The 12,126-nt window shown below is 36.8% G+C and overlaps 1 pseudogene; it reads left to right on the top strand.

Annotated features, from left to right (window-relative positions):
• Positions 1-4,739: 4,739 nt before the first annotated feature.
• On the top strand, positions 4,740-5,370 carry LOC138815164 (protein lin-28 homolog A pseudogene; annotated as a pseudogene).
• The last annotated feature ends 6,756 nt before the right edge of the window (positions 5,371-12,126 follow it).

Raw genomic sequence — 12,126 nt, 5'->3', positions numbered from 1 at the left:
CATTCTTCTGATGCAAGAAATGAAAAACAGTTAAAAACAGTTATTAAAAAGTTCATTACAAAAATAGAAGTGTAACAATACGTGTAATTCATAGAATTAAAGGTTAGTTTGACATCAGTATATTAAATCTTCACCTGAGAAAGGCCTTTACATAGCATAACCTTTACAAAACTTGAAATTAGTTAACATTGTCATTTTATCCCAAAGAAATAAAATAATACAAGGACCTAGGAAAAAAAAGAATCTTAAACTTTTTCTATATGCAATGCAATCTGAAAGGACACATTTATTAATGAACATATACATTATATAACAATGTAGAATTCAAAGTATTATATCTAGGAGCGAATTAAATAGATTATGGACATTATACAAACAGATATACTTTTTTCAGAAAAGCACCACGAACATCTTTAGTTTCTATACTATTTATTTCAAAAGATAAGTTAAAATTATTTCTGATTTGAAAAAATCACAAACTCTGCAGAAATCATTATAGATGTACACAAACAACTCTTGAATGTATTTTGACATCAAAGTCAGGCAATTCACTTGGATGAATACATGGAATCCATGAATTTTTAAAGTAAGATATTGCTGTTGCTTTGTATTTTGAAAATAAAAATTGTAGGGAAACAAAGGATGGACTGGCATTTTTGAAATTTAAGAAACTCAACCAAACCATTACAACTTAGGAGAACAATTTGTACAGTCTTCCACAACTTCAAAGAGGTAGTAATACTTACTTATCCTTTTGGAAATATCAAATGCAGTTTTCGAGATCCAAAAGAAGAAATTTGCTTGGATCTTCCTCAATTTTTTTCTTGCAAATGATACCATTCCTCATTTTTTCATCTTACTTCCTGTCTTCGTCAGAATTGCTTAACCGGAGACTTTGAGTGCCAGTGGGAATGAGATGTCCATGTTTTTCTCCAATAGTTCACATTGATTGAACTGGTCAGAAAAATCTGGTGAATTTTCTGCATATATTTATTCACCATGATTTATTTTATCTTTTTTCCATTTTTACTACTCTAAATTATTCTAACTGGAGAGTAGGGAATTTATAGAGAGCAGAGGAAAGATTTTCCTCAATATTCAAAGGTACAGACTGAAAATTAGGACCAGTGGTGTCTTCATGTGCAGCTTATTCTAGGAATGAGAAAATAGGAAACAATGGCTTCTATGTAAATGATTTGGGAAATACCATGTTATAGTGTAAGAGAACTCACTATTCAACTTATGGGCTTAAAGAACTTTCTAATAGCTTTCTAATGTTGGTATTCAACATTAGAATAAATGTATAATGCAGTAGTAAAATAGAAGTCCTTTGTATGACTACCTAAATTCTTGTTTTATTAAAGACATTTGTTTTCATCTAAAAAATAGGCCTGTCTATTGTCTTCAGGTGATTTTGATGATTGAAGATGCTTAATGAGAAGTCAAAATGTATTAGTAGTCCTTTTCTATCAAATAAATTTCACTTTTTCTTCTTGGAGGATATAATGATCAAAGCAATAATTCAGAATCAGCAAGCAATCATTCAGAATCGTGCTTGCATTGCAAGTGAATAACCAGTAAGTAATCCTCGATACCATTATCCACAAAGTTTTGTCACAGATACAATCTGCCTGCCTTCTCTAGCTGCTTTCCTAGCCTGAACCTATTCCTTCATTGTACAGGAAAAGTGTGATTCAACTGATTTTAGTCAGATCTGTTAGTAGAATTATCAAGTTTTTAGATTCTTTTTTTAAAAATTAGTTGTGGGGCCTGAACTCTGGGCCAGGGAACTGTCTTGAGCTGTTCAAATCAAGGCAAGCACTCTACAACTTGAGGCACAGCACCACTTCTGGATGGTTCTGTTTATGTGGTGCTGATTTGGGAAATGGCAGAGCAGAAAGTGAAATGATGCAACCAAAAATATAAAAACAAAATAAATTAGGATAATTATGGAGCAATCATATTGTCTATGAGAACCATGAAAGAGAGAGAGGAAAATAGATAGAGATGTGCAATGACCTAGCTAGCCACAAAATCCATGCTTCTATTTTTTAAAAGAGATGGAATTAGAATATATGAATTTACTTGAAATTAGTAAATACATTTTTAGTAGCCTACATAAAGAGTCAGAGCTTTGACCAAATTACAAACAAGAATCTTAAAACTTGTGCTGGGATGGTGGATCAGTGGTAGAGTGCTTGCCTTGCAGCTTACTACAGCAGAGACTATTTCCAAAAAGGCCACACATATGAATAATAGGGATGAGGATGAGTAAACCCCTCTTCATTGGGAAGCCTAGAGTGGAAAACTAGAAATTGTCCATGAGTTGGTAGCTCAAGGCAGATATTCATGCAATAACTGTGAATGGCTGGACACCCCTGTACAGTGCTTATATGTGGAACATATTGCAACAGCACACACACACACACACACACACACACACACACATCATCATCATCATCATCATCAGATTTCTTCTTATTTTTTGCATATGGTCTTAAGAATAAATTTACATTACTAACATGAATTTCTGACAGGAAAATATCATCACTGTACATCTTGGTTGTATGCTCTCAGCTTTAAATTACTAAGTATGTGCATTAGATAAGTATAGGAAAAAGTAGGAGCCACATCGGTGGCTCAGGTCTTTAATCCTACCTAATCAGAAAGATGAAATCGGATGATTGTGCTTTGAAACCAGACCAAGAAAAAAAAGTCCATTAGATTCTGATTTGAAAGTAACCACAAAAGCTTGAAATGGAGCTGTAGTATAAGCATTAAAATGCTAGCCTTGAGAAAACTAAAACAAAAAAATAACAAATTCTGGAACAGAGTCAGGCCCTGAATTCAAGCTCTAGTATTAGCACAAAACGAATGAATGAATGAATGAATTATCTAAAAATAAATTAAGTGGTCACATGTGGAGAGGCAGGTAAAATATAACAATCGTGGAGACTGGATTATGTATTATTTTGTAAAAAGGCAAATTATCATTTTTCTTAATCATTAATATTTTATTTGAACTTTATTGTACAATAAACCCTGAGTTTGGCATGCATGTATGTGTGTGTGTACATGTGCGCACATGTGTGTGTATGTGTGTGTGTGTGTGGTTGCAATGTTGCTTGCCAATGTGGATAGAGTGAGGCTGAAAAGAGCTGTGTTGAAATGTTGTTATTTATCAGGGTTCCATCCTGTCATTTCAGTGGAACCACCCTTCTGTACATTTTATTTGTCAAATAATAACATCCTCATAATCAAAGCATTTACATCATTAAGTTAGATAAAAGAGATCACTTTCGGTTCTTAGTATATGTTAGGCAAGAAGATACACATATAATTAGGTAGGGAGTTATTGCTGTAAGATGACTGTCAGTACAAAATATGTATTTGACATCTTAAATTGGATATACTTTTAAGATATACTCATAGAGTGATTTTGACCAACTCAACCAAACAGGTATTACTCTGGTTATTCCTGTGAAACTCAAGGTGGATAAACACTTTCCAGATTTCTGTTGAAAATAACTTTGTTTGTAAGATCATATCTATTCACACTAAGATAATAAACCCCATATTTTTTAGGTTTGAATATCCCATCATATTTACTGAAAATCAGTATTGTGGATATGTTTGTTAGATATACATTGCAAAAACAAACAAAAAGCATGTGTCACCTCCAGATAGTGGATGCATTTGAAGTTGTTTTGTACATACAAATGTTTCTTAATTAATTGTTCTTTTGTGGGAGTAACTATCACAACTTTAACAAATAAGGATTTTTGAATATCTTTTCCAATATAAATAAGATCCCAGAGAAAGTCTTGCAATTTCTGAAAACCCTTTGAATATTTTATGATCCTAACTACTCAGGAGACTGAGATCGGAGGATCACAGTTCAAAGCCAGGCCGTGAGACTCTTATCTCCAATTAACCACCAGGAAACCAGAAGTGGCACTCTGGCTCAAAGTAACAGCACACTAGCCTTGAGCTGAAGAGCTTGGGGACAAAGCTAAGGCCCAGAGTTCAAGCCCCACAACCGAAAATAAATAAATAAATAAGTAAATAAATAAATAAATAAATAAATAAATAAATAAATAAATAAATAAAGCAGCCGGGTGCTGGTGGCTCACACCTGTAATCCTAGCTATTGAGGCTGAGATCTGAGGATCATGGTTTTCAGTTCATTGACTATACAGCTAAAAACATTTCTGAAATAAACATTGTTAAAATCTGAAAATGTAAATGGGTATATAGGCTTTTTATGCATCATTTTATGAAAAGCCAGTTTTTATGAAACTAAAAGATATAGAATAAAAGAATGGAAGTGAATTGGGTGAGCTAATTATTAGTATAACTTTGTTTTCTATTAGCACAGTCTTTTGAATTACATGATGAAGTTAAATTATGTCCTTTGTGACACTATGCTTGTTATTTTTAGAATCTTTGTAGTTATAAGAGAATTTGAAAAAAAAAGAGTGAATTTGTAGTATAAATAGCCTTTGAAAATGATTAGGATTAATCTTGTGTTTTGTGTCCTATTCCCCTAAAAATGAGTTATTTTCAAGTGTTAATAGTTTATAATTGAATCTTCAGTATCATAAGAAATTTTGAAAAAATGGATTGTGCGGGGTAAGATGTAGCTGCCTCTTCTCTGAACCTCCCCTTTGCCTCCGGACTTCTCAGGGGCCAGCAGCAGCCCGACCAGGGGCACGGGAACGAGGGCTCAGCAAATGACCATGGGCTTGGTGTCCAACTAGCAGTTTGCAGGTGGCTGTGCCAAGGCAGTGGAGAAGGCGCCAGAGTAGGCGCCGGGGGATTCGGCTCAGGCGGCGGAGGAGCTGCAGCTGCTGCACAGGGCCAGCATCTGTAAGTGGTTCAACGTGATCATGGGGTTCGGCTTCCTATCCATGACCGCCTGCACCATGGTCGCGCTGGACCCCCTGGTGGACGTCTTTGTCCACCAGAGTAAGCTGCACATGGAGGGCTTCTGGAGCCTGAGGGTGGGAGAGGCTGTGGAGTTTACCTATAAGAAGTCTGCCAAAGGCGTAGAATCCATTGGATTCACTGGGCCCAGTGGGGTGTTCTCTTTGGTAGTGAGAGGCGGCCAAAGTTGAAGAACATGCAGAAGCGCAGATCCAAAGGAGACAGGTGCTACAGCTGTGGTGGTCTAGACCATCATGCCAAGGAATGCAAGCTGCCACCACAGCCCAAGAAGTGCCACTTCTGCCAAAGCATCAACCACATGGTGTCCTCCTGTCCACTGAAGGCTCAGCAGGTCCCCAGTTCCCAGGGAAAGCCTGCCTACTTTAGGGAAGAAGAAGAAGAAGAGATCACAGCCCTGCCCTGCTCCCCGAGGCCCAATATTGAGCCACCAGAGTAAGGGGGGCTACTCTTGCCAGCAGGAAGTTTCAAGGAGAAGGCATGAAACGGCAAAGTGGAGAAAATGGGGATATGGGATGGGTTGGTGAGTAGCTGGCACTGCCATATGTCTCAGGCCGGGATGTCCCAGCATCACCCCATCTTGTCTTTTGATGAGGGGAAGGGGTGATGCATAGGAATCCCATCATGATCTATCCCAATTCAAGTGAGGGGCTTTGGGGGAACCATTTTGAAACCTGCATACTTTATATGATAAGCTTCACCTGTCCTACATCCTTCCCCTCCCTCTGCCCCCCCCAGCCTCCAGCTTCTAAAAATGACCCAGATTGGCAAGTTGTTCCTTTAAAGAAGGATGTGTCCTATTTCTCTTGCCAGGGTGTGAAACAAATAAGCATCAGACCAGCAGATCCATGGGCCCAAATCCCCAAGGTGTAATACCTCGGGTAGGAGGGACTGTCAGGAGCAAGGTAGGGTTGTTTTGTTTTGTTTTGTTTTTTGTCTCTCCACCACCTCCTCTCCTAAACATCTTGTTTCCTCATCACCCTATCTTGAGCCGTAGTGCTGGGAGAGCTTGTCCAGGCATTTGGTTGTGATGACAGGCAACATGGGTTACTAGGGAATGGCTGTAAACCTGCTGCTCTGTGCTTCTCCCCGCCCCGCTCCAATTCTGGGCCAATGTGATTGTAATTTATTTGTTCCCTTGGATAACTGCACCTTGGGCCCCGCTTTCTCCAGGATGCCAAAACTGCACTATATGTGAGAATGATATATCTTGTGCATTTTAACTTTTTTTCTTATTATACATATTCTGGTATTGTATTTTTATATATTTTAATCTTAAGGCCCTCCTTCCTGCACTGTGTTCTCAGGTACATGAGCAATCTCAGGGATAAGTAGGCAACAACTCCAGGTCGGCACAGCAGGAAGAATTTGTTGTTTTTATCACCATGGAGAACAACCATTTGTAGTGCCTAGCCTATTGAACTACTTCATTTTTGCCAATTAGAGCTGGTTTTTCTGCCATAAGGTCGTCTTGAAACCACATCAACCCTTGGAAATGTTTTTAATTGGGTTGCCCCATGACTTGTTCTCCTTCTGCTGGAAGAATGGAAATTAGTCTAAACAGGAAATGGTGGTGCAGACAAGGTAGAAGAGGCCCAAAGAGGAAGCCAAGGTTAGTAATGATTGTCTAATCCTATGGCTCTGGGACTTGTTTTCTTTCCATATACCACATCTATCCTTTACTAGGTTGGCCTGGGATTACTGTGCACGTAACTGTATATGTATTTTTTTCCTCTAAGGAATGGGAATTGATATGTTTGGATTTTAAGACCACAGATATGTGTCCACCTTGTACTAGCCATTCAGGGATGGCTCTATAAAAACCAAGGACCAAAATCCTCAGTCTCGGCTTCCAGGGAAATCCATAAATGAAGGCCTCTCTCTGGAGCCCGTGTCCTGCCCTGCTGCATAATTGTTCATAGTGTTGTGTTAGCTAAAGGAGAAAAAGGGAGTTTCGTTTACATTCTGTGAGATCACCGCAAACCTACCTCACTGTGTTGAAACAGGACAAATGCAATAGAATGCATTGGGTGATGTGTGTCTGATCCTAGTTTCTTGTCTCCCCACAAATGCTGGCCCATCTAGTTAATTGTATTTGTCTAGGCTCTGTAGGACTTTACTGAGTTTCTGAGTTGATCATTTGCTAGGTGGCCTAGTTTGCGTAAATAATAATGTGTGGGTTTTTTCTCCATGTTCTTTTTGAGGTTTTATTGTTTACAAACTTCTTTTAGAATTGAGAAAAATAGCCAAACCATCTTTGACAGAAGGTTATGCACTAGACAAAAGGATCTGAAGCTAAGTTGGGGGACCTTCTATAGTGAGGATCTTGAACTAGTTTTTCTTTTGTTCCCTCTCTTCCTCTATTTCCCATTTTGGACTAGATCTTCGTTGGTAAAAATAATAATAATAAGTCCCTATCTTCTACCCTTTTCTCCCTCAAAAGAAAACCTACATGCCCATACACAGATGACTCTTGGAATGTCTCTTCAACTTTTATGTGACTTATGCAAAGATTCTGAAGACGCTAGGGCTCCAACCTCTCCACACCCCACACACACACCTTGTTCCCAACCTGAGTCCATGTTTTTTAAACATAATTCTCATCAAATATGACATTTGTGACCAAACTTGTTTGTTCTGTAATACTAGAGAAAATCAAGTGTGGCTTTCCTTGTAGAAAGTGGGGTCAGGAGACCAGGAAAGGGAATATTAATGTGTGTTCCAGTCACTCAGGAACTTGTACACAGGTGCAAGAAAAGTCATGTCAAAGTGGCCACAAGATTGTTTAATGGGAGACGGACAAATGTAACTCCATGTTTACTGCGAGAAACCAAAGTTTTGTGAGAAATCTTGAATTTATGGGGAGGGAGGGTGGGAAAGTGTGTACCTGTCTGTCCTTTTTCTGATCCCTGCAGACTAAAGCTCCCTTGGGCTTTTATGATACCAGTCCTGGGTGTTTTATTTCATGATTGATTTGTGCTGTACCCAAGTACTTCCTTTCCTCCTTTCTAACCATTTTTTTTAACACATCCTGACTCTTCCCTTCCCTTTCTTTTCCTGGGAAAATACAATGAATAAATAAATAAATAAATTCTTAAAAAAAGAGATTTTGAAAAATGTAGTAGTATTGATGTCTTTTTTAGGGAGTGGAGTCTGGTAGTGGGGCCTGAACTCTGGGCCTGGTCGCTGTCCCTTAGCTCTTCAGCTCAAGGCGAGCACTCTTCCACTTGAGCCAAAGCGTCACTTCCAGCTTTTTTCTTTTTGCTTATCTGGTGCTGAGGAATCAAACCCAGTGCCTCATGCATGCACAGCAAGCGCTCTACCTCTGAGACACCTTCCAGCCCTTTATGTCTTTTTAAACCAATTGTATTCAGAAGTTGGTAAGGCTTTAATTCATGCTTAGGTCTTGTTGTCTATGATTTTTATCCTCTCATTCCTAACATTAATGATAGGTCAGTCTGTATTTTTGGGTACAAGAAAGGTAAAATATTTATCTGGGGTCAAAGATGATTTTTATATCAGTCTTGGTTTAATAGCATTTTAAAGTATACATTTCTCTCAAAATGTTGGGTATAAAGAGCAGTCAAAAAACTTCTAATAGTAAACAACCTAGGTGAGATACACTGTGGAAATGATTGGTGTATAAGACCTGCAGTCTGTTTCCATCAGGAATTGGGGAGGTCATTCTTTCAGTAAGACAGTGTTAAACAGAGATAGGGTCCCCAGGCAGTGCAGTGTTGAGTGAAGGGATAGAATATTATTTCTGCTATTTTGACCTAGAAATCAAGAATGTTATACTTTAGCAGTTCCTTTCACAATGGAGGTATGTATGGATTATGAACTTTGAGATTTCATATTACAGTTATCTATTTTCTAAGAAAGATAAAGTGAAATATTATGAGTGTACACAATACTGGGAATTTTTCCTAGAATTTGTAGACAAAGGGCTGGTATTTTAGTCATAAAATAGAATGAGGTTAATTGATACATTTGGAGATGGACCTCAGGCTAACACTTACCATGTGTGCAATGTTGTAGTAGTAATTACAACTCTGAAGACTTCAATATCATCATCTGAGAATTAAAAATGTAAGTAGTTCCACTTTATGCAATTATTGTGAGGATTAAATTAGATACCATAGGTAAAGTATTGGAAAAACAATCAATTAGCATTTGGCAAATTCTACCTGTTATTTTATCATGTGATGAATTCTAACATTTTTACTCTGGTTTTATATTGTCTATTTATGATGTGCAATGTGATGTATTGATATTCATTGCATTGATCATTTTTCTGTCACTATAAGGAAAATACCTGAAAAGAAAATTTCTCTGGAAGAAACTATTATATTGTTTCATGGCTTAAGAGAGCACAGTTTAAGATCAGATGTCTCCATTGTTTTTAATTATATTTTTATTATCTTAACTAGTTGGACAAGGGAATTTTCATTCAATAAATCATGTTTTTATGTATAATGGATATTTATATAACTTTTCCCTACCCTTCAAAACCTCACCACACTTTAATATTTTCTAGTTTCATACTATCTGCATTGAATATTATGTCTTCACTTTCTTCCTCCATAGCTCACTTTATTCCTTCCCTTTGACTTCCCCTCACATCTTCCAACAGATTGTTTCCTGGTATTCATTTTGTTGTATTAAAAGTTCAATTTTATAAAAAATATGACATCATTTAAATACTTCTCTGTAAATAGCATGATTTGGTTAATATTGCTGTGTAAACTTGTATAAAGTTCTAGCTTCCAAATATGAGACAGAACATGGGTCCTTTGTGTGTCTGGCTCTGACTTATTTTACTTAACATATTTTTAGATCTATCCATTTCATTGTAAATAATGTAACAGTCTTCATAATGGATAGGTACAATCCACTTATGTATATATGACACAGTTTTGCCAACCATCTCTCTGCCAAAGGGCATCTGGGCTGTTTCCATAACTTGGCTATGGTGAATAGTGCAATAGTGAACATGGTTGTGAAAGTGATTTTACTGAAACCATTTGGAAGAATTCATCACTATCTTTCTGGGAGCAATCCCCTAACCTGTTTTCCAGAATAAGCACATCCTTCCCATCATCTCCATCGCAACGTTTTGCAAGTCCTCAAAAACACACTACCCCATATAGGTCTCAATAAGCTAAAACCACACTGTGCCCATATTCTTTCAATACATTTTTAATAATTGTACATATAATTTACTGAGAAACTTCTATGTACTTTCCTAATGTGGGAATGAGAGACATAACAACAGAATGAAATTAAGAAATATGCATCTTGATTAGCTATTATCATATTTAAAATCTTTTTCAGCTCTAACTCAGAGCCTCGCTTACTATTATTTTAATCCTTATTTGATTACTTCATCTATCGCCTAAATTATAACAGGTAAGTTAAATACAAAGTCAAAAAGTGTGGTTTGATTTTGACACTCATGTGTGAGGATGCACAATATGGGCCAATAGATGGATTGGAATTAATAGTAATTATCCATTTTGCTAAAGTAGAGATGGTTTTCCCAAACTGATTCTCACAATTAATATTGCATTCAACAAAAAGAAACGTGTAACAATTCCCTTTGTTTTGCTCCTATTAACTTTTGTTTCCATTTTATTTTATAATGAATGATGATTTCATAAGTCTCCTGTAGATGCAAAAATATGTTGAAATATTTCTATCTATGCATTAATCTATACATACACACATATATTACACAGGTTACAATGATAATGTATAACTTCTATAACTATACAATTTACTAAATTATTAAAAACATCGACGGCTCATGACTGGAATCCTGGTTACTCAGGAGGCTGAGATCTGACGATCGTGGTTTGAAGCCATCCTGGGCAGGAAAGTCCATGAGCCTCTTATCTCCAAACAACCAACAGAAAATCAGAATTGGAACTGTGGTTCAAAGTATTAGAGTGGTAGCCTTGAGAGAAAAAGCTCAGGGACATCACCCAGGCTCTTAGTTCAAGAATTACAATCTACCCGAAAAAAATCTATTTAATTTACACCTGTGTAAGTAGAGTATTTCCATCACCCAAATGCACATCCATGCTCATTTGCAAAGTAACTCTCTTTTGTCTGAAGTACCATTAAACATTATCACTAAAGTAGAAAGCATTGGAACGTAGGTTCATTCTATCTCTCTCATGGATTTTTCTCCACTCAAATACTCAAGTGTTACAATTGTTCTAATTATTTAAAATCATAGTTTTTTTCTTTATTACCCCTGATATTAGAGTTTGAATTGAGTGTTTTGTGCCCCTTAAATGGGTGTTCTTACCACTTTGTCATGCCCCCAGCCCTGTTATCCTGATTATTTTTTAGCTAGAAACTAAATTCATACTTGTGTATGATCTTAGCCTCAGTCTACTTGATGTTATTCTTCCTGGAATTTAGAATAACAGGTGCATGGAATTGTGTAGGGGAAAATCAGTCAGGAGGTAAAATCTATATTGAATATTAATAGTTAAAGAGGAAAAAGAGATCCTAAATGGCAAACTAAAGATAAAGCAATTTCAGAGTACTATATGCTCAATATTAAATAAGAAGGTTTAATTGAAAAATTGAGCTGAAATGTGCACATCAGGTAAAAGCAAGAAATCAGAGCCTACCACCAACAAAGAAACACCATAATGCATATCTCAGAAAAAGGAAAAAAGTTCCTGTCCTTGATTTCAATGATACATATAATCCCTACACACGCACATGCACATGCACGCACGCAAACACACACACACACACACACACACACACACACGAATGTATGCAACAGCTCAACCTTCTCGTATCCATTCAACATGAATCAAAGATTTTCCTATAATAGTTGAAACTTTAAAAGTTTCTAGTTTTGTAAATAATTGATGACAGATGCATAAGCAAATGTTTTCTGAATAACACTATGTTATGTAATTGAGAATTTATGATGGTTATATCTACTTAAAATATCTCTGAATCTCGAAAGAATTAAACAAGAGACAATTCGAGTTTGGGACTATATTTCTACCAGCTATTCTGCAAAGGCTTAAAAAAAAGTTATGAGATCCAATATTAAATACCAAATTAATATAATGAATACATGTGTAAGTGAAGTGAAAGACAGTGATCAGAGACCTATGCTGCCTCCAATTCTCAGCAGGCTGCACACTGTGA

Source organism: Dipodomys merriami, unplaced genomic scaffold (assembly GCF_024711535.1).
Source record: "Dipodomys merriami isolate MVZ:Mamm:240054 unplaced genomic scaffold, mDipMer1.0.p SCAF_629, whole genome shotgun sequence".
In the NCBI taxonomy this organism is placed as follows: Eukaryota; Metazoa; Chordata; class Mammalia; order Rodentia; family Heteromyidae; genus Dipodomys; species Dipodomys merriami.
This window is presented reverse-complemented; position numbering and strand designations above follow the sequence as displayed.